The sequence below is a fragment of the Rhinopithecus roxellana genome, chromosome 2 (genome assembly GCF_007565055.1).
Source record: "Rhinopithecus roxellana isolate Shanxi Qingling chromosome 2, ASM756505v1, whole genome shotgun sequence".
Taxonomy (NCBI): domain Eukaryota; kingdom Metazoa; phylum Chordata; class Mammalia; order Primates; family Cercopithecidae; genus Rhinopithecus; species Rhinopithecus roxellana.
In genome coordinates, this window is record NC_044550.1 from 173648179 (window position 1) to 173672645 (window position 24467).

General features: G+C 35.7%; 1 long non-coding RNA gene across 1 annotated transcript in view; it reads right to left on the reverse strand.

The window, feature by feature from the left end:
• LOC115895606 overlaps positions 1-24002 on the reverse strand; it is a 38584-nt gene extending 14582 nt beyond the window's left edge. The window contains exon 1 of the long non-coding RNA XR_004055790.1: positions 23844-24002. This is a non-coding gene — a long non-coding RNA (uncharacterized LOC115895606). The remainder of the gene's footprint in view (positions 1-23843) is intronic.
• Between the last annotated feature and the right edge of the window lie 465 nt (positions 24003-24467).

Consider the following 24467-nt stretch of genomic DNA (forward strand, 5'->3'; position numbering starts at 1 on the left):
GAGTCTGCTCAGAACAATTATTGAGCTCACACCTAAAATACAGATCTGAACTAGTAAAAGCCAACCCTTCGAATTCACTTTGTAGTAGAAGCAGCAAAGGGACAGCACTGCCACTTGGATTACTTACTGTGGTAGTATTTTGCTCTCAAGCTTACCCCTAATTTTATAATTTTATGTTTGCATATAAAAAAGTCAATACATTTATGGTACTTAACACAGTCTGTGGCACCTATTAAGTACGTAATACCTGGTAGTTGTTATCATTTTTTTCATTCTTATTTTTGTTACCATTTGCATTTTGGGAGGAAAGTTGTAAAACTGGAAATTAATTTATTTAAGGAAATTCTGAAATTATAGTAGCATAAAAATAATAAATCATAATTATTATAATAGAAACTTCATTTTAAAAAGACTCTTGGTTATTGATTCCCTTTCTAAGACAGGGAAGTAATCGACATCAAAAGGTTATTCAGACTGAAAAATAATTTTCAGAAATGTGTTAATGTTCAAAATGTATTCTTTGTTTTAATATGTGAAACGGGAGGAGGATTCAAAGCAGAACATAGGAGGCAGGAGAACATTTCCTGAAGGATCCCTGTTTCCACACAGGAGCTAAGTGAACAGAGGAGGAATAGTGTTGCAAGGATGCTCAAATCAAGATCTGAAGAATGTTGACAGCGAAACAATAATCCAGCTATAGGACTACAACGATGATACAGTTAATCAAATGCATCAACTTCATAAAGGATTTTTGTTGAAAATGATATTTATTACTGAATCTGACCCAGGTCTACTGAATCAAAATCCCTGAGAATGGTGCTGTGCCTCTATTGTCATCAATTCATATATTTAGTACTCCCTACAACTTCCTTTGGGCCTGCCACCAATGTTTATAGGTACATATGAACATATGGACAACTTCATATGTTCTGAGATGTCTGTTCCCTGAAGATAAGTCTAATAATATAATCCTAACCTGATGTGTCTTCCCGGAATCATAATGTGGCTCTGTTTAATGGGAAATCAACTAGAAGGATATTTGCATTTGGAATTGGAAACTGTGGAAAGACATGGAGATAAACTGAAAATTCATACATTGGATGACTTGGGAGACCCCACTGGTGCATGAATGCAAAAGAACCAGGGTGCTGATGTGTAGATGTTGCAAATATTTACTTTTCTTAGTTAATCATTTTTAGGTAAAAAATCTCAGAGCTTTTTGGGGGGGAAGCACTGTCTAAATAAAGCAGATACAAGAAAACAGTGAAAGAGTGTCTTTAGAATTAGAGAGACTCTGTGAGGGATTAATGAATTGACTTTCTCACCATCATACCCTCCTCATCAATCATAGGAGTTGATAAACCCCAGGCCAAATCCAGTCTGCTGCCTGCCTGGTTTTGTAAATAAAGTTTTATTGGCACACAGCCACTCTAATTTTTTACATATCTCCTACAGCTAGTTTTGTACTACAACTGCAGAGTTGAGTATTGCATCAGAGACTGCATGACTTGCAAAGCCTAAAATATGTACTATCTGATGCTTTACAAAGTTTTCTGACCCTGATCATGCATACAGCCTGGCATAAACTAAGAGTTCAATAATTCTTCAGTGAACTTAAATTGTATGTTCTCTACACACCCTGGGCAAGCTGATTAACTTTTGAGACTCAGTTATCCTCAGTGCTAAAATGGGCATAAAATCAATCTGACAAAATTGTTGCATGTAGCAAGTTCTTGGAACACTGTTTATGCATAAAACACAATATTACATTCTTCCTTGTTCTCTCCTTTCATTTAATGGTAACAGGTGCTGCTTTAATCCAGAATAGTCAATGGCATGCTCACTAGTGATTTTACAGCTTTCTGTATTTTCAGACATACCAAAATAATTTACCCTCCCAATTGAATCAACAGTTCATAATTATTCATTACTCTCTTAAGATGAATTTTTTTGTTTTGTCTTCTGTTACATTTTTCTTTCTCTCCTTTATAGCTAGATACACGTTTTCCTATAAATCAAACAAGTCCTCTTTTTATTTTTATATTTACCACTGAGGAACTAATTCATTTCATTTCTCTGGAAAAACACAATATCCTAAAAACCTGCATTGTCTGGATGCTTTGCTGTTAAAGCAGTAAAAACAGCATGGTAGTATATTTTGAGAAAATGTCCTCAATCCTGTAATTTTGGGTCATCCCCAATCTACCAACTCGTTTTGAATGAATACAGTAGACCTAGGCTCCAAGGGAGGTGTAGATAATGAAAGGACCAATCAAAGAAAACACTTTTCTTTTATAGCTTGGGAAAGCCAATGAACTGAAGGAAAAGTGGCTTTGATGGCAGAATTTGGTGATGTGCCCTTCCCCTCATCTTTCTGAGACAAGCCTGGCTTTCATCCTATGCTAATTTTGAAACAGGAAGGCACTTGTATCTAGAACATTGTGTGAAGACATTCATGGGTGTATTAGTCCGTTTTCACACTGCTGATAAAGACATACCCGAGACTGGGTAATTTATAAAGAAAAAGAGGTTTAACAGACTCATAGTTGCACCACGTGGCTGGGAAGGCCTCATGATTATGGTCGAAGGTGAAAAGCATGTCTTACATGGCAGCAGACAAGAAAGAAAAGAGACTAAGTGAAAGTGGTTTCCCCTTATAAAACCATCAGATCTTCTGAGACTTATTCACTACCACAGAAACAGGATGGGGGAAACCACTCCCATGATGCAATTATCTCCCACCAGGTCCCTCCCACAACATGTGGGAATTATGGGAGCTACAATTCAAGATGAGATTTGAGTGGGGACACAGCCAAACCATACCAATGAACAATATTTTATCAAAGGTATTGTAGGTGGGACGGCTTCACATTCACCACCATCACCCCCATGATGTTTCACTTGACAAAACCCCTTGAAACACTTATTTTCTCCTCAGTCTCCACAGGCTTCAGATAGATAACCCATCCTCCACTGGTTCTCCATCTCGTGAGAGGGTGGTTTGCACTTCCAAATCTTCTGCCTGCAATGCAATTCCTCTCCATTCCTTCTTTACAAATATCTTGGTCCTTTCCCAGCTTTTAGCTCCACACCTGGTACCTGCAGTGGCTGTTTAATATGATCTTAAGTAGGGTTTTACTGAGGGGGAAGATGCGGTTTGTACTAAGCAAACAAAAGATCTTCCCCTGCTCTGGCCCCATCATTCTAACAAGAGTAATTCAGGGTTATAAATAGCATCAATAACAAAAGCTTCTTTCTTCTTATTCCCTGGCTCAAAGCCAGGTGGAGGCAAGCTTTGTTTTTGTTCTTTTTTTGTTTTTATTTTTTCCTCCTGGGAAGGTAGATGGAGATAGGGAGGGGGGATTTCAAAACAATGCACACACAATTTGATTTGACTATGACTTTAGCAGCATTCCAAGAAAGACAATATCTTTATTCCAGGTTATGAAGGTCAACTTCTAAAAGCAACAGCAGAAATAAAAATGCAGTTTTAACAGTTGTTGCCATTTACAGAGTCAATAGACTTCTTGTAACACATATATAAATGTGTGTAGTCATATGTTACAAGCTTTAATAAAAATTGCTTTTGAAGCCCAGTTATGGTTTACTGAAATATTTGCCCATTAGAATTCATCCAAATAGTTGAAAATTTTTATTATAAATGGCAAAATATAAATATTAATTGAATTAGTATAATTATAAGCCAATTTACCTTATGACAAAAGTAGCCTTAATGTCTATTTGGAATTCTATGCGATACAGACCATTGTGTTAAACAAGAAACAGAGAATGAAAGCTGAAAAATTAGGAGAGCTGGGCCATGATACAAGGCGTCGGTTGTGCTAAGGATGAACTAACTGTTTACTAATACAAATTTGGGGATTTATTGAAGTAACAATCCTCAACACCTTCTCTGCGCTTCAACACAAGTTGCTCTGGAAAGCAGGAGATTTCAAGTGGCTCCTGAAGCCGCTCTGTTTCATTTCTCACATGCCCCTGGGGATTCTCATTTATCCACCACCTAGGATAGGATTGAGGCTGAACAGAGAAGTCAGCACATGGTAGGTTCCCAGTAAATATTTTTTCAGGGACTAGATGATACTATTTAGGTTGGTGCAAAAGTAATTGCGGTTCTGTAATGACAAGTGATGATGAGCTTTTTTTCATATGTTTATTGGTTGAATAAACCACAGTGAGATACCATATTATGCCAGTTAGAAGGGTAATCATTAAAAAGTCAGGAAACAACAGATGCCAGAGAAGATGTGGAGAAATAGGAACACTTTTACACTGTCAGTGGGAGTGTAAATTAGTTTAAGCATTGTGGACGACAGTGTGGCATTCCACAAGGATCTGGAACCAGAAATGCTATTTGACCCAGCAATCCCATTACTGGGTATATACCCAAAGAATTATAAATCATTCTACTATAAAGACACACATGTTTACTGTAGTACTGTTCACAATAGCAAAGACTTGGAATCAACCCAAATGCCCATCAATGATGGACTGGATAAAGAAAATGTGGCACATACACACCATGGAATACTATGCAGCCATAAAAAAGAATGAGTTCATGTACTATGCAGGGACATGGATGAAGCTGTAAATCATTATTCTCAGCAAACTATTACAGGAACAGAAAACCAAACACCTCATGTTCTCATGAACTCCTAAGTGGGAGTTGAACAGTGAGAACACATGGACACAGAGAGGGGAACATCATACACCGGGGCCTGTCAGAGAGTTGGGGGCAAGGTTAGGGAAAGCAATAGGACAAATACCTAATGTATGTGGGACTTAAAACCTAGATGACAGGTTGATGGGTGCAGCAAACCACCATGGCACATGTATACCTATGTAACAAACCTGCACGTTCTGCACATGTATCCCAGAACTTAAAGGATAAAAAGTATAATCAATTTTTTAAAAAAAGCAACTGCACTTTTTGCCATTACTTTTCATGACCAAAACCACAGTTACTTTTGCACCAACATAATATTCCAAATGGAATATGTCAAATGTTAATTCTAAATATTAATATTCCAAATTGAAGGAAACCTTGAGACAGTATACTTCCATTGTGCAATTGCGCATTTGTTTAGTTTTCTAATTACATTGTCGTTAAGGTAATAAACCCTGGAGCCAGATGGCCTGGGTTTAATTCCCAGTTCCAACATGTTTAATTATATATTTGTAGGCAAGTTGGTTACCTGCTTGTGCCTCAATTTACTCATCTGTAAAATGGAAATAATGGTAGTACCTACTTCATTGGATTGTTGTGAGGATGACGTGAAGTGATACGTATTATATACTTAAAATAATTTTGGGCCGATAGTTAGATCTACATAAATGTTATTATTTCCTGTGTTTTCCATCCCATGTTATAAATGTATTAGTCTGATTAGGATTAACCATGCTGAGTCCCTAAATTAACCTTGAGTTTTCAGTTCCTTCAAGCAGCAAAGGTCTACTCCTCATACGTGGCTCACGTCTTGTGTTGGATAGTGGGGAGCTGAATTCTGCGTGATTAACAGTCAATCTATGCTGAGGGTGTCTCCCCCATTTCGGAAAAACACAATCCAGATATATGTGGCTTCTTGAGTCTCTAGGCAAGTGTTTGCTGGAAAGTCTTGCACCAGCAATTACATACTGTAGCCTGGAAATGACAAGCTTTACTTCCACTCAGAGCTTGGTGGTCAGTGTCAGTCACATGGCCCCACCTAGGTGTAAAAGGAGTGTGAGGAGAACTGATGAGTATTCAGTGAGCAGATCAGTCAGCGTCATTGCTCTGATGAGCCAACTCCCATATGTTAATTGTGTTTAACTCTGTTTCTGATCTTTTACGACCCATATCTTATTCATCTTTATTCCCCTCCCCCCACCAGTGTCTAAATAAATGTTTCTCAAAGAAAGAAGGAAGGAAGAAGAAATGTAGGAAGGAAGGAGGCTTGCCTTATCTTTGGAAACTCAACAATTGAGGTAGATATATGCAACAGCCAGAAAACTGAAACAAAACAAAACAACCACAATAAAAGAACCTTGGACATTACAAAAGAATTAGCTACTTTAAAAAATGGGTTTACCTTACCGGAACAGAAAACTCAGAGAGTGAATATTGTTAACCAACATTTGATATACTCGACTCAGTAATAAATCTGTCACATAAACTAATATGCATCTATGAACAGAAGAAGGGAGCAGTGATTTTTTTTTTTTTATGTAATAGAAGCTAAAAGTTCCTCTTCTGAATATTCATTCTTCCCAGTGTTAAGTGTTATTACTCTTTCAATTCTTCTTGAGCCTCACTTAAGACTCTTTTGTTCCATAAATAGATAACCCTTCAAAACCTAAAACCAGTTCATACCAAAAGCCTGAATTAGACATTATTTTTATGCTGTCCTTCTTACTTTTAAAGGAGAAAGTAAATAGAGAGTTAGAGATAGGACGAATTAACTAGGAGTCGAAATGCTGGCCCAGTGTCAATCTTAGATACATTACCCAGTTATCCATCTCCTTACTCAAAAACAAAAATCTATTCAAAGTTACAACCTAATGAAAACAGTTATTTGGAATCTAGAATTCCTAATACTACTTTAATTTCCCTCCACTTATTGATTTGTAAGCTTTTAAAAAAAAATGATACAAAGTTGGTGGAACTCCTGTGATTCAAGAGGCACAATGGAGAGAGGATAGAGAAAGAAAAGGAAATTAAAACTTTTAAACCCTACTCTGCATGGACATGACATATGCAGGGAATTCAGTGTATTGGTAAAAGCAAAGCTTCTAAACCTAGATTGTCTGGGCTCATATTCCAACGTTCATGCTTATTGGCCATATTACTTTATGAAACGTGCTTAATCACTTTCTGCATTCCTTTATTTAGCTCTAAAATAATGGGAACAGCAGTAACTACCTCACAAGGTTAAGTGAAGATTAAATTAGTTATTGTACATGAAGTGCTTATTTTAGTGTCTGGCACATAGTATGTGCTCAATAAATATTGCTTATGGTTACTGGATGTTTAACTATGTAGTTTGTACAGATTTATGTCATTTTATATCCGAATGTGAAGGTTAGGCATTTTGCTCAGGGTCACAGAGGTAAGGGAAAAGCTGGCAGAATTAAAACTCAGCTAACTTCAAGTCTTGGGTTTTTGTGGTGTACCAGGGACCTTGGTGCTAAGGAGAAGGCCAAGAAGGAAGTCAGGAAAAGTGTATAGTACTGGTTTCTGGGACCGGCATATATGTTTTTTTCTTAATAGACTATATTTTAGAGGAGTTTTAGGTTCAAAAAAATTGAGAAAAAGGAATAGAGAGTTCCCGTATATCCCTTAACCACCCCCCCCCCCCCACACACACACACACACCTCTACCACTGTCAACTTCACACTCCACAGTGGTATATTTGTTAAAAACGATGACTCTGCATTGACAAATAATTATCGCCTAGTCCATAGTTTACATTAGGTTTCACTCTTGGCGTCATACATCCTGTGCATTATAACAGAGGTGTAATGATACCATTGTAGTATCATACAGAATCTTTTCACTGCCCTAAAAATCCTGTGTGCTCTGCCTATTCTTCTCTTGTGCCCTTGTGACCCATTGCAACCGCTGATCTTTTTTCCTGTCTTTATCATTTTTGCCTTTTCCAGAATGTCATATAGTTGGAATCATAGAATCTGTGGCCTTCTCAGCTTGGCTTTCCCCACTTAGTGTACACATTTAAGGTTTCTCCTTATGAAGCCATGTCTTTTCACCACTTGATAGCTTATTTGTTTTTCATGCTGAAAATAGTCCATTGTGTAGCCATACCTCAGTTTAATTATTCATTCACCAACAGAAACATATGTTGGTTGCTTTTAAGTTTTGGCAATTATAAATAAAACTGCTATAAACATCCATGTGCAAGGTCTTGGTGGACATAAGTTTTCAAATTGTTAGAATGTATGTTAAGAGTATTTTTAATTGTATAAAAAACCTGCCAGTCTTCCAAAGCGACTCTTATTTTGCATTCCCACTAGCAGTGAATGAGTTCCTGCTGCTCCACATCTTTACCAGCATTTGGTGTTTTTGGTGTTTTGGATTTTGGTCATTTTTGGTTTTAATTTGTACTTCCTTAATGACACATATTGTTGAACAACTGTCCATATGCTTCTTTGCTCTTCATTGTCTTTTAACTTCTACCTGTAAGCCTTTGTGGAGACTATATTTTGCAGGACAGTACGCATTTCTTTTTTGCCTTCCTAGAATTACGTGTTCTTTTGTGACAAGTATTCTGACAATTTCTGGACATCACAATTTTCTTTGAAAGAACCATCTGTTCTCAACTCTTAGACTCTGAGTTTCAGATGGAGTGGATTCTATCCTTTTTCTTATTTCAGGGGTGAGCAAAGAACAATCTTTTAATCAGAGTAATTACTTCAGAAATAAGTACTTGACTTTTGGAGCCAATGATACCCAAGGAAACATTCACTGATGTTGTCAGGACTTTCTTTCCTACTGAATTTGAACCTGGGAGAACATAAGGTCAGAGTTACTTCAGTCAACTTGTCACCAAGAGGCTGGAGGAAAAGTATTTGTAACACATTTACTCCAGACATTGCATTCTGATATCTTTATTGAGGAGTTTATGCTACTTAGATTCTCAGAACTGCCTTAATTCCTATCTTTAGTTTAAAAACCTGGCCTTCCTATCAAGTCACTGTACTTTTCAAAATCCACACAATTAATCATTTTTCTGTTTAAGGCAGCCAGTCCATTTCTATGATATGCAACTAAAGATGTTATTTGATAAAGCCATGTGAAGTATCACATTTCAAGTTATCTCAATTTTAGAAGACAACTACTCTCTTACAAGAAGTCATACCATTGCCTTATTTATAAATAGAAAATATTCAGTGTGAATCTCTTGACCAGAAAAAGTGAACTTCAATTTCTACTTTCCATTTAGCCTTTGATTTTATTCCAGTTGCCTCACTGGTGAGGTAGTCTTAAACATGATAAACACTGAAGGAGATGGCTAATGAGTGTTTCATTAGTCAAATTCTAGACTCCAGCAAGCATCCCTGTTAATGTCATCGCCCTTGAGATTGGTTGTGGAAAAAAAAAATGCCATTAGTTTGAAACTTTATTAACGTGAACTTCTGCAGAAGACATGCAGTCTGTGCAGTTTCCTCTAGGATGTTCTCTTGGCCGGGAGGCAACCAGCTTGGCTGGGCATGGAGGAGACAGCTCTCATTTCATTAGGTATTTATGCAATGGTTATCGTGATGGCAGCCAACTCATTACAGAACAGGCCATATCCAATTATTCTGAGTCAATGAGACTCCAACGACAAGGTAGTCCATGGGGAAATTGAGAGTAGAAAAGGACTATAGATGAGAGCATTTATTGTTCCTCTGATGAAGAAGGATGCCAAGAAGAAGCTTTCCATTTTCCCTAAAACGCAACCTGTACCCCTCCTAAATTCCCCCATGGCTCCGTATTTCCTGTCCATTTGACTTGAAGGAAGGAGAAGAGTGATCTCCTTCTTCTTTAAGTGCCAAGTAAATAGGAAGCTCTGTAGGAAATGAAATATTGACATAGTGATCATAGCAATACTGTATAAAATGATTTTGCTTATATGTCCATTTCCATTACGGCTACCTTTCAGTCAAAGAGAATCTTACGAATTTTCTACATGTTTTATGTCTAAGCTATTTGTGAATAGTGATTAATTTGGAATGTTAAAGACATATAGTATTTAACTCCTCCAACTGGCCTTTTTATAAAATTTCATATATAAGGTTAGTGATACTCAGCATTAAAATTGGTTTGTAACCAAGACATTGGTATTATTTTAAAAGTTCCCTAAGGCAAGATAGGGACATCCAACATAGAGTACCACTATAGCCTTTCTAGCTATAGTACTAGCCCAGATTTTTACATATTTACCATTAGTTTTACCAGTTGATTTTCATAGTTATCAGGCTGATAATTATATTATGGGAAACTTCTATTTGTTAAGTCTAAATGTTATTAGTAGCAAAATTATCTTAATTGAACAGCGGCATTGGTGTGAGTGTATTTGTGTGTGTGTATATATGTATGTGTGTGTACATATATATTTTACTACATATATATATATATATATATATATATATATATATATATATTAGTAGTAAACATTTTCTGGAGGAGAACTTGCTTCATAAGTCAGAGGTAGGTGAACAAACACCAATTTGGAAATGGAAAAATAATGAAGATCTGGATATGAATATAATTCCAGCAAGAAATCAGAAAACTATAAATGTTTACTATTTATGGGGAACTGTTGGGTAGATCAAATTGCAAATTTAAAAACTTAGTTTAAAAAGCACAAAGTGTAGCACAGGGAAAAATGCACTGAAGAACGTATTCGTGTATTTCACTGTATTACCGAAAGCAGTCGCTTGTTATAAATATTGTCTTCCCCTAGAGACATTTAGACACGTGAATTTGTTCCAGATATGGTGTGAGCCTAAATGTCTCTAAGGGAGCATAGTATTCTAAGGTTCTAATGTGCACTACAACCTCTAAGTAAGATAAAATAAACCAGGTGTAATCACAGGCCAATGACCTTAGATATTTTCAATATCAGATCATCAAATATAGGGATTTCCTTCATAACATTCCTGAGAAGTGGCCAACTGACAGCCAAATGGAAAATAAAATAACAAATTCCAAATATAAGATCTTGCCTGGACATCACAAAACCCAGCCATGTGGGACAAACAAGGAATTCTGACTCTATACATGGCTTTGAGCAACAAACCTACAGGATTTCCTGCACTAAAGTGAAAACCATAATGTGATGCCCTTAACTCTAAGAAGCCACCAAGCACTGACCCTTCCTGATATACACTGTTTCTTTGCCAATATCAGTTAGACTTATGTATATAGTAAATGCCCTCTAATATTTGCATAGTTATGATTTCTATAATTATACATTATCTTTTGTGAATGTGGTTCCAATTTCTAATTAAAATGCTAAGCATGAATACACATACCAAAGCATCATTTTGTACACCATAAAAATATAGTTTTTATTTGTCAATTAAAAAATAAATAGGTCAGGCACAGTGGCTCGTGCCTGTAATCTCAGCCCTTTGGGAGCTGAGGCAGGCAGATCATCTGAGGTCAGGAGTTTGAGACCCACCTGACCAACATGGTGAAACCCCATCTCCACTAAGAATACAAAAATTAGCCGGGCATGATGGTGGGCGCCTGTAATCCCAGAAACTCTGGAGGCTGAGGCAGGAGAATTGCTTGAATCTGGAGGGCAGAGGTTGCAGGAAGCTGAGGTCACGCCACTGCACTCCAGCTTGGGCAACAGAGCAAGACTTCATCTCAAAGATAGATAGATAGATAGATAGATAGATAGATAGATAGATAGATAGATAGATAGATAGATAAAAAATTTAAAAGAGGAAGTAGGAAAGACAAAAATAAATACTAGCACAATTACAAGTGCAATGGTATTCCTGTTCTGGCTTCTCTCCTTTCCTCTTTTCTAAATAATTGCTGCCAATAATTGCAATTGACTTGCCTTTTAATTCTGTGTATGTTTTGTTCTTATGTGCAGAATTTTTAAATTTTTATGCAGATGCTTCCATAAACTTTTGTCTCTTATAATTTTTAAATTATCTTTTTGTCTGAGCAGCATTTTTCTTTCTGAGATCAAATTAAGCGTTCAACCATATTTTATTCTGTTCTGATTGATTAATTGATTGATTGATGATTGATTATGTTTTACTCTCTTTTCCCTCCTTCTACCTTCATTCTTCCTCCCCATTATAATTTCTAATGCTGGTTTCTATTTACCGAAGACTCACTATGAGCCAAGCATTGCCCTGAGAATTTTACATCTTATATCAGCTACCTACCAATTCTGCATATTATTATTGTTGTCATAAAAGTTAAGAATTGCTCAAAACTGTGATGAAATTAAGCACAGGTGTTTTTTTTCCAGCCCAAAACCTTTGATCACGACTATTATGCTATTCTCCCTCATTTGTCGTTGGTTGCTTTTGTTGTTGTTCATTAAAAGATTTTGTACTTTTGGCCAATAGCGCATTTCAAAAATATTGAATTAATTCTACATCTCTAAACTCTATAATAATATCCTAACACATGGTGTAACTCAGGATGCCATGAGTTGGAACACATAGATCTGAGAGCACAGCTTTGTTCACAGAACACAGTAACTGTCTTTCTTTCTTTCTTTACATTGTTGCTGTTGAGGAGTTAGTTTAGATTACAAGGAATCTGGTGTTGTATCATTCAAGGTAACCTGTGTTTTTTTTCCCTTTCAGCTTGTTCACAAGTCTCATTTCCTAGCTTCATTTCCTACATACATGCAGGCCCCAAGGTATACTAAGTAAGCAAATTATGTTGGCTGGTAGGTATTCAGAAGTAATTTTGAACACAAATGATTCTTATTTTAGCTTGAACACACAAACGCAAAGATTCTTCAGCTGAGAACAGCCTGAGTAATGGCTCACTCAGTAACAGACAATTCTTGCACTGTTTGTCTCAAATGTTGACATGGTATTAATGCTGCTATGGAACTAGATTTTTCAAAATCTCTGTGACTGAGAATTGGACAAATTGTCCTGTTTCAGGTCTTGGCATAGGTGCACTTAAGGGCATGCATCTGTCTTGATGTGTCAAGAAAATGTCCTCTTAAATAAGGTGTGGGAATTCTCACCAGCTGGCTCTGGTAGGTTGTGGGGCAATGGGGAGGGTGGGAGAGATGCCTTGGCATGGAAATTGGTGCAAAATCTGCAGTGCTAATAGATAACAGCTGGAGAAGGTAATGAGTCATTTTATGAGGACGAGGTTAGCCGTGTTTGTGCCAGGTCCGGGGACCACAGTGGCAAGTGTGGTACAGATGGCAACCTCGGAATCCGAGAATTCTAATTAAGGATGAGAAAGGAACAGGACACTGACAGGCTGTCAGCAGAAGAGCACAGCACTCCGACCACAAAACCACTCGGAGGCTCCCACTCTGTCTTTGCTCTTTCCGAGATAATACATGGATCACATTTTTAATTCTTGCAATTTTAGGGTAAAGTTAACCAGCAATGGGCATTCATCCCAGAAGTGGCAGCATAAGTTAAGAATTTTATTCTTGATTTTTACAGTCCAATGTGTGTACACAAATACTCTGCTCCTTGCCCTAGTATCTATGGAGTAGCAGGATATTTTTACACACACACACACACACACACACACACACGTTATTTAAATTGCAGAATGAATATATGCAATGCAGCATTTTAGAGGGAGTCCAAGGAGTTGGAAAACCACTGGACGTCATAGATCAGAACTCTTGGCAGACTATAATATGGCAATTTCAATAAACTCATAAGTTTTTCCTTCCCGTTCATCTCGTTTTAGTGGATGCCATGAGAACCTCATACTCTTTGAAATGAAACTAAGGGGCACTCTAATCATAGATTGTTGTTTCTTCCTTTCTTGCTTCAAACACCAAAAAAATTCTTTCTTGTGTTAGTCAGCTCTTTCAGTGACTTTCCTGTATGACACCTTAGCTCTTGTTGAATCTCTATACAGAAATAAAAATTATTAATTAGGCCTGCATATTTGTCTTGCTAGAATTCTACTTTCACCTCTTTCAAAGAAGTGGAAGATTGAATATGCAGCTTTCTTATAAGCACATGACCTACAATGAGCTTGAATTCAATCATGGGGTTGGATTCAGGAGTTCTTAGAATATAAACAACTATGAACAAAATTATTGAGAGCTCCATTCTCAAGAAGACAAAGTACCTGTTTAAATTATTTGTGCAAAATAGTGATGATCAACCTTAGCAAAATTATCCAGGTCTTTTAAAACTCCAACCAATCAATCATAATTTCCATTTTGTCTAAGAAAACATGTGAGAATAAAATGATGAATTAAAAGGTAAGTTAATACTTTCTATGATAGAATACTTAAAATAACCAAATGAGATATCTTATATATGTGTTTTATTCTCTTGCATTGTTATAGAGAAAAAAATGAGATGTCCACGATCCATAGTTACCAAGATGGAAACTTGTGTCAAAGAACAAATGCTCTTCTCTTCTCCAACAATAGTCACATTCTGAGGATTTCACGAATAACAGATGTTATCTCTTTGTCAATGTTTCCCTTCCTTTTTCTTGGCATAATTGCCATAGTGATAATTTCAATGCTTCTCTCCTTGTCAATGACTTCTAGGTCAGATCCCAAATTTTGTCATCCAGAATTCAGCCTGAATTCTGTTACTCCTGTATATTTTCCCATGACTATCCCTCTATTACTTTGGTCTCAGTAAGTCTGAATTCACTCACAGACAACTTCCAATGTGGCACCATAGGACTCTATTTGTGCTGGCTTTCAATGGTGCCTCCATTCGCCAAGTCACTCAATTAGAACAATTTATTCGTTCTGTTAATTCCTTTTCTTCATATATTGGATGTTATCAGAGTTAAAAGGTGTCTTTGAGAATATTTTAGTCCAGTCTGCTACAAATTCAGGAACCTCTTTCAGAATGTTTCTGATAGATGTTAAAATAATTTGCTTTAACTGCACACTTGCAAGTGTTAAAAGATAAAGGTTTTTAAAGGTAAAATCAAGACTCTCATACAAATATAGAACAAATGCACATCTCAAAAAGTTTATTTAACTCCAGAATTACTGAAGGCACCAGTAAGATATTATAATTGGTTCAAAGTGACACTCAAAGAACCACACATTATAAACAAATCTAGAATGCTAAAAAGAATTTACAAGGACATCCAAAAGGAGTTATAGAGCAATAATCATTTAGACACCACAAATTTGCACTTCAATGGATAAAAAGGATTTGCATTATTTTCAGTTTTTACAATTTACATAGTTACAAAATATCTCAAAGACCATAAAAGCTTGAGATCCCCAAAAGGCTGCATCGGACAGGATAGCCAGTGGTTTTTGTTTTGTTTTGTTTTTGTTTCCTTTTGGTCTATTTCAAAATATTTCACAATTTTTCTTTACAGAGGTAGAAGTAAAATTTTTGTGAATAGGCCATTTTCTTTTTTGACCTTATACTGGCAAAAGCTTTTCCTAATACAGAAGTAAAATGTTCATTCATATAACGTTCCTCTTTGTTTTTCATGACACCTGTTGGGGCAGCTCAAATGATTTTAGATTCTCTGAGTAATCCTTCAATAAATGCAGGCACCATTTGTCCCATTTGTCCTTCCTTTTTCTTTGTTAAATCTTGTCAATTTTTTAAGCTTTTCTTTATATAAGACATTTTTCATTCATCTAAATATCTGAATTAGTCTCCTCCTCTTGACAAGCTCTAGTGTTCTTGTGTGTTTTACCCATTTCTAAGTATTAATACATAGACATAGTGGTTCTGCACTGAGAAATATTCAGCGGATTAGTGGGATACTTACCTGCTTTGACTGGCCGTTGTTTCTATTATGTAGCTTAAAATTATAAGACCTAATTTTAAGAGAGAGTGAGGACCAGTTTTGTCCTTAAGCATAGCCTTCCTATTGCACTGGTCCAAACATGTTGTCTAGTTCTCTTCTCTACAAAACAATAAACTAATAACATCCACTGTGCATTGAAGATAGTAATAACCCACTGGGATTATATGTTAGTTAAACTTAGGAGATATGACACACCATACAATTAAAGGTTATTTTTAATATATGTATATCTATGTCACACAACTTGAGTATATGCTGAAATAAAAATCCCTAAACCTTTTATTTTTTTCTCCTTCCTTCCTTCATTCATTCTTTCTTTGCTTTCTTCTTTCCTCCTTTCTTTATATGAGATTCCTGACAGCAGGCCAGTTTCATGGATATACAACCTGTCTGGTTGCAAAGGGCCCCATACTTAGAAGGGCCCCACCCTTATTTTAGCCTCTGGTATCACTGTCTTGAGATTATTCATACTCTTTAAACAAGGGGCCCCGCAAATTAATTTTCCTGGACCCAGCACATTATGTAGCTGTTCTTGCTTGACAAATAAGGTCTATGCCATCCTATTCACAAACAATTGATTCCTTGATAACTATTCCTTTCCTCCCTTCCCACACCTACTGAAAACACTTTAGAACAGGTTTCATCCCTTTCCGACTAGAATGAGTGAGACACCAGCTGCCTAGCTATTCACCTAGCTATTCACTCCTCCTCTAGTTTTTTTGGCTTACAGGACCCAGTTAATCCTTTAATATACCTTTTTCATAGTATCAGTTTTATACTAAAACATCAAGACAATACAAGCTCTAAATTTTGCTTGAAATGCTAATAGTAATCTTTTCCTACCCTCTGATTTGCCTTCCTTAATTCTAGTTGCTCCTTCCAACTTTCATTTATTTACATAGCATCATCACTAAACCAAACCATGAATATATTATAAAACATCTTACTTTTCTAGCATCTTATGAAATTCAATTCACTAGTCTAATTCTTCAACTATTAAACAAATATTAACAAACAAGTGCCTAGTGGTAAGAACTATGCAATTAATGGCAGCAATGCAATGGAGAAAAAAACAAACCTGGTCCCTATCCTCTGCAATTTACAGCTTAGAAGGAGGGACAGATTTTTAATAAGTTATTACTCACTTGTGAAGAGTGTCATGAAGGAATAAAATTGGGGACTCTAAGAGAGAATTAAAGGAAGCATAATTTGCCTTCTGTCCTTTGGCTGTTTAAATCTCATACATAGTTTGAAATACAGAGAAGCAGCTGCTTCTTAAATGTAGCTTCTTGTTTCTTATCTACCTCGCTTACAGTATTTAGTCTGCTTATCCAATTCGACCCTTTTGCATTAATATTTTATCTCTTGCTTCTCCAGTTAGAGTGTGGTCTAGACTATGCCTCATATGCCTTTTTTGTCCTTTAAGACTCAGCTTAGCTATTACCTTCTCTAGAATGTTTACATATATATGTATATATACAGATATATGTGTGTGTATATATGTATATATACACCTCCATCTTTGTGCCCCTACAGCACTGAGTCCAGGATATTCTAACTGATCACTTAGCCTATTTTATAGTAATCTGGTTTCTTTTTTTCATCTCTCACTATTGCATTATCTCTTGCTATTGCATCATTTCCATTTCCATATGATTGGACTTTCTTTTATCTCTATTCCCAGTGCTCACCATGGCACCAAGCTCAGAGTGGGAGATACTCATCTGCTTCTGAATGGATGAAAAGATGATTAGTTCCACCAGGCCTGCTGTGTCTCTGAATTTAAATATTGAGGAATATTCCAAGTGATGGTTGCAGAATTCTTATGTCACAGTGATTTATTGCTAATTACAAATACTATGATATAGAAACAAAAATAGGAACATTTACACAATCAGAAAATGAAAAACCCATTCTTGGCTAGTTATCTGACAATATTCTCTAGAGACAGGGTAGATTTCAATTGCAATTAGTGTATAATGTATTGTTATTGTTCCTTTCATTACCAGCTAATTGCTTTTAGAGTACCTCTGCTGTGGTCTGGGATGCCTTTAGTTGGGTTTGGGATCGCAGCTCCCTGTAAGTAAAGATATAGACAGTAGAAGTATCCTGCATATGATATCTGAAATATACGTAATTCATTTCCTGATGTAGGGCATGGGACACTTAGGATTACGATCCTGACGTATCTGGAATGGCCTTACAAACCATCAGAGGAAGAGGCAAACCTCACATACCTAATTAGCTTCAAAATCTTTCCATTTTCTCCTTTGGTTTAAGGTTGCTATCTTGAGGGGAGGAGGGAAGATCAGTGATATGTTATTGGGATTTAAACATTTGTTCAGACTTTCCTCACCATAACAACCTTTGATTTGGTAATCACCTAGCACCCATAGCCAGGTTTTCTCAAAGTTAAATGGATGAACAGTAGGTCACTATGATTTCATTGGCAGAATCTGACCACTATCTACAAAGATTTATTTTATGTTATATCTTAAAAGAAAAATAATGTTGGTAGTTATTTTGTTTTAATGCGGAAATAACTCTTATCCAAGATATGATGTATGTCTTTAAATATTTAAGGGCTGTTGCATGGAATAGTTATTTGAATTTTACAATTTAACTTCAAAGGGGATAAGTAAAATCAATAGATGGAAGCAACAGGAAGCTTGATTTTAAGACAATACCAAAGAAAGAAAACATTTTATTAGTCAGACATACAAAAATGTAATGTGACTGATTCACAAAGTATTTAGTTCTTCATACATGGAGGTGCTCAAATAAACATTGGTTATGTAAGCATTTCACAGGGCTATATGTATTCATATGCATCTCTTTGGGCAAGATGTGTGTTAACTGTTTGCTAAGATTTCTTCCCACTCTGACAATATTTCTATAGCCTTTCTCCAACTAGTGAAGGCTGAAGAACCAGTTTCTCATACTATGAACATGGCAAACACAGTGGTTCTCTTGGTCATTCCTATGCTAGTTCACCCATGACCTGGTCCAACATCAGAATGGAGTTGTCCTACTGCAGGTCAGCTGCAGTGAGTTAGAAAATTGTCTGGCGTAGAATAAACACTGAATACATGTTAGCCATTATTACTGTTGTGGTTTTTGTTGTTGTTGTTGTTGTTGTTGTTGTTGTTGTTGTTGTCGTTGTTGTTGTTTGCAGGGAAGAGCACATTTCCCAAGCTCTAACTCTTCATTTACTTAGCTGGATCTGCCAACACAACTGAGGATAAGACTGTCTTTCTATCCTCAAAATTGACACCTGAATGCAGAAATTAAATGGAATGATGTAAAGAAAGAGTGATTGGTTATATTAAAATGAAAAGTGCACTTTGTGGTTTATGTGGTGTTTTTATATCCCTTACCTCATTTGTGATTTTTCCAGTAGCTTCATGAGATAGGTCAGGAATTATCATTCTGTCTCTGACATGAGAAAACTGATAGCTGGAGTGGTTGTGTGGCATCCACAACGTTACTTATACCCAATAGTGCAGGATTTTAAGCCCATCTGCCCTTAGATGATAAATCCAGGGCTTGTTCTAAAATCTAACCATCTACATAGCATATACACAAGCAACAATGGTGTGTCTCTCTGGTTGGTGTAGATGTCTTAATTCCTCAAAGTCGATGCAAAGCGCAGTCCTTGATGGGTAACAAGTTCAACCTTCTTGAGAACAAAGATAGCTTTGTTGATAAGTGAATACCATTTCACTCCTGGCTAGTGAGAATAAGACTACAGCTTTTGCTTTTTGTTATAAATAATGGTCCTAATCATACCTTGTGGGAACTACTACTTTAAAATAATGAGGCTGAGACTTGATACCTTATTCCAATTAAAAAATAGCCTGAGTTCAGAATAGCACATACATAAGTGATGATTACATTTTTTCCTTTCCCTTATTATGGAAGAATCCAGGGGTTATTTTAGTATCAGGAGAACCATATTTTTATAAATGGACTTGGAAGCTAAACATACTCTCTCTTCAGTTATCAACAGATTTTGACAAGTGACTAATGTATCAGGCTCCGTCCTATCAGTTTTGTTTGCTCTTTTCTCTTATTCTTTGTCAATAATTTTCAATAAATTGATTAGTATCAAAGAGAAGATCTTAAATCTTAAAACTTTTCTTTTTGGAATCTGTTTATTCAGTTCCTGTCACACCTTCCTTTGATTTTAAAAAAAATCTCCCCTTAACAGTTCTGGGATCTCACTGCTGCTCCCACACGCCTAACACCCATCCCCTCCACATTCACCCAAAGGGAGATACTGGGGGAGGCAAGAGTGTGGAATGTCTTTGCATTTTGATGCTGGAAATCTGACGTCATCTCTTTTATTCATAAGTTTAGTCAACACATATATTCTGAGCACCTACAATGAGCCAGACACTGGATGCGTAGAGATAAATTAAATCTACAATCCCTCTTCTCATGGAACATATAATTTAAAAATGAATACACACTTAAATAAGTGTATAATTAAATGTATAATTAACAATTGGAAATGTGCTATAAATGAAAACTACAGGATGATACTAGAATAGGTCAAGTTTTTAATTTTGCCTTTTTTGTCCCATCATTTATGTAATGGAGTTATTAACTCATGCTGGTTCTTAACTCATTGCTGAGAAAACTAAATAACACGGCATGGGTGAGTGCTTAGCATAGTGTCACACATATGCATTATCCTTAAACAGTGTCATTATTGTTCATAAAAATCAGTTTCTCTTCTTCATCAAAGGATAGAGACTCTCTTTTTAGGCAAGTATTAATTTTATCAAAGAGTGTTCATTGGTAGTTGTTCAACTTAATTATAATCATGATCCATTGTAGTCTTTCAAACTGATAAACATCATACATATATCTTAATTATGCTTCTCTGTTCCATTATCTCAAAGTTTTTTTTTTCCCTCCAACACCCTCATTTCATGAAAATAATAATCAATAAATTAAGCTTCTTGGAAGTTCCTCTCATCTCTAATTTCTGCCATAATGGATTTTATACACTAAGACTTTTATCACATATTCAAGCATAATTGTTTTTGCGGGCAATGCTTCTTGTAATATATGTGTATTGATGAGCTGTCAGGCATATTTTTCACTTGTCCTGACAATCTATCAGTTTGGCATTTAAAGAGCAGAGAGGATGCTTCAAATCTGCCAAGATCAATGACTCTCATTCTCATGACACAGTGAAATATATGGCAATTCCTTTCCTTTGTTTTCACTTCATTTCAGTTGTGTAACTGGTATTTATTTTGTTTTATAAAAGTCATTTAAGTCTTGATGATAAACTTTTACAGCAAAATTTGATTTATAAGTAATTGGATTGAGATAAGAATGTCCTGATTATTCTATTCATTCAGTGAAGCATAGTAAGTAGGATCTGGGGATCCGAAGCCAGAGTTTCTGGACCAGGCGAATCAGTACCGACTTGGGATGTGGGCGTGCCGCATAAGCTGTCTGAATGTCAGTATCCTCATGCAGAGGATGGAGATGAGACCAACACCCACCTCATAGCACTGTCATGAGAAATGTCAGTTACATGCTGAATGCTTACCCCAGAACCAGGGTCACTGAACATTCAATACTTACTAATGATTACTGTTATGTATTCCAAAAATGTTTATGAAACAACTATATTTGCCAAATCCTGTGCTAAGTGTAAGTATTCACTATGTTAAGCTTTTTGTTCAACTGCTATTTTTACCTTGGGCCACTTGCCTTCTCCACCTCAGTTTTTTTTTTTTTTTTTTCCTACAAAAATGAAATAAAATAAAACTCAGCCATTCATAAGAAATGGTCAGGCTTGCTTGGAGAGGGTTATGTATACTGCTCCTCTACAAAGCTCAAACCTTTTCAAGAAGTTATCTCATCTTCCTTCAAATTTGTACTTGTCTCCCTCTCATCAATCTTTCTTTGGGGGTATTCCTTCCAAGTTTTTATTCCAGCACTAAGGTGTAGTGGAAAGAAATCAAGCTTCGAAGGCTGACAGACATAGGGTTGAATTTAGAATTTTCCCTCACTGATGGTGTGGTCTTGAGCCACATGGCTCTGGGTCTGAGCCTTGCTCTCTCTAAAGGGGAAATAATGCCAGCTAATTCGTTATTTTGAGGATTAGTAAAAATTGTAGGTGCTCAATAAATGTGTTTTTAAATTAACTTGGTCAATTTGCTATCTATACTGTCTAAATTGTCACCTCATTATATTCTGGTTTATCAGTTTCCTAAAATCTTAATGTGTGTGTGTATTAGATTTGGCTTTAAGTTTTTGAAGAATGATTCTGTTATGGTATGCAAATTCTTTATGACAAATAATTTTGGTAAATTTGTGCTATAATTTAGGTAGAGAAATGAGTTGCCCTTTATGAATTAAAAAATTAAAACCTGATTGCATCCTTCAAAATTAATTTTGTTTTCAAAAGGGAAACAAAACTTTTAGGTCTGAGATTTATGCTTAAAAATTTGTGCAACCTAGGAAGAAAAAGACACTCATTTAACTTTATTCTCACTGAAGTATAAGTGATAATGGGAGAAGGAAAATTAAAATGAGGGTAATGATTTTTCCAACAGCTCATGTAAAGGCAGGTCACTTCAAAGGTTTGCTTGTAGCTAACCATGGGCTATACAGATTGCTGAGCAGTAAATCCTTGTTTACTTGTAATATAAATCTTATGTTATTATCATTCAATTTAAGTTCATTGAGTGCCTGCTATCTGCCAGGCATTGTAGAGACTCATGAGGATGAGTTAGGCATGTTTTATATTCATAAATAACACATGCAAGAAAAGAACAGAAATTTTACCACACAAAAATAATCTTATAATAAAATATTTACATGATGTTCTAACTCAGTAAACTAGTTTTGACTATCACTATGTGTAAGAAACTTCTGTGTGTCACTGAAGCATAATCTTGATTTTTCTTGAGTTTATCATGTAAAATCATCTACCCATTTGATTTCTTTCTTATATCTTCCCTGCTTGGAACTTGGAAGAAATGAGTGAAATAAAACATTTTTATAATGGGTTTTGTTCAATATTTCAACCATGGAAATTTACCCTTTAAACATTGGAATTGCATTAAAATATTATAGTTTTAAATGCTGATGTTAAAACATTTTCCCTACTAGCACTTATTTTGTGAAAGGCAGAGTATATAATCCTGGTATTTTACTATTTAGCTAGTTCCTAGTACTTCTTTATGACTATTCTCAACCTTAATGGCTACCATTTATTGAGCACTTATTGTATGTCAGATCCTGGAGTAACTGTTTCATATATATATTGTTTTATTTAAGCATCACTTCTACCTTATAAAGTAGATATTTTAATCTTAATTTTGCCCATGAGGATCCTGAAGCACAGCAAGCCTAAATAACTTCCCAAATTCACAAAGCTAGAAAATAGTTGAGTTGGCTTTGAACTCAGATATTTAACTTTAGAGTTATCAGATGCTAAAATCCTTGGCTGTCAACTCTGTATACAGTATTGAAATGCACTTACAAATTGTTCATAATGCTTAATTTGTAAAATCCGTTTTTTAAGATGATGGATATGCATTAAAATTCACTTTTGGTTTTACTGAGGGCAGTTTTTCTTCAAAGGAGAATATCTTCAAAGGGGAAACTGAAACATTATAAGCATGGACATAAGTCTGATTTTGCATTTGAGTGCTCTCTTACCACTTAGAATTAGGGCAGTTGCGGATTTTTAGTTAAAGGCCCGATTTATGAGCATTGCTAGTGTGAGAAAGGCAATGAGAATCTTTGAAACTAAAAATGCTATGATCTAGGATGGGTGCACACATTAGTTTTAACATATTTAATCCTCTTTCTTCTCATTCTTCCCAAAAGACTACTTCATGCTTGAGTGACTAGCTAAATGTAAAATGGGGACTTCCCAGTTATCTCAGGAGGGTTGCATTTTCATCCCAGATGTCCTGTTTGCATGCATTGTATCCAGTGTTCCTAGTTATTTATAAGTTGGATGCATGGATTTGTGTTGGAAATGTCTTTATTTGAAAAGACGTTTGCATAGATAAACATTTTAACTCAATAAATGGAAAAAATATTATTCTAATATGTACACAAAAATCTCAGATCACAGAAATTTTTAAACTTGTATTTTTGATCCTATTTTTCATGCATAATACATTCAGTAATGATTATATTCACTTTTTCTGAGGATAAAATAAGAAGGGCAATGATGGGGTATTATTAGCATTTAAAGTCTATAGTATATTTACTTCTATTATTGAATCAGAAAATTAGGTTAAAAAAATTACCAACTCATAAAATCAGAGTCCTATTGTACTCCACTTTCCATCATACTAAACCACTTACCTCACCTCAAAAGCAAAAGAAAGGCAAAATGCGTTCCACTTTCCATTCATTAGGTCTTGAACATTGAGTGACCAGGGTCAGTGTCTAGATGAGTAGCAGAGTATTAATGTTTGGACATCATCCTGCCCAATGCTTGTCAGATGACTTTGAGTATTACCTAGTAAGTAAGAACATATTTTTTACATTACAGTCCAGCACACACACATACATACTAATTGTAATAAATGGTTTCAAAAATAAGTTTTACCTTTACTATGTGTCATATTCTCTGACAATATCTCATTCTATTCTATTCTATTCTATTCTATTCTATTCTATTCTATTCTACTCTACTCTACTCTACTCTACTCTACTCTACTCTACTCCACTCTACTCTACTCTATTCTGTTCTTCTATGCCCTATGTAGTCTATTCTATCCTTCTATGACCTATGCAGTCATGACATTTTATTCTTTCTTCTTTTAAGTTTGGTCCCAACTCATTAAATTGGGTTCATGACCCATTAGTGGATAATGACCTGGAGTTTGAAAAACATTCTGTATAAATAGTGGGTATTTGTAAGAGGTTAATAATTAAGACAATGACAGGATCACATAAGTTTGACCAAATGTTTAGGATGAACAG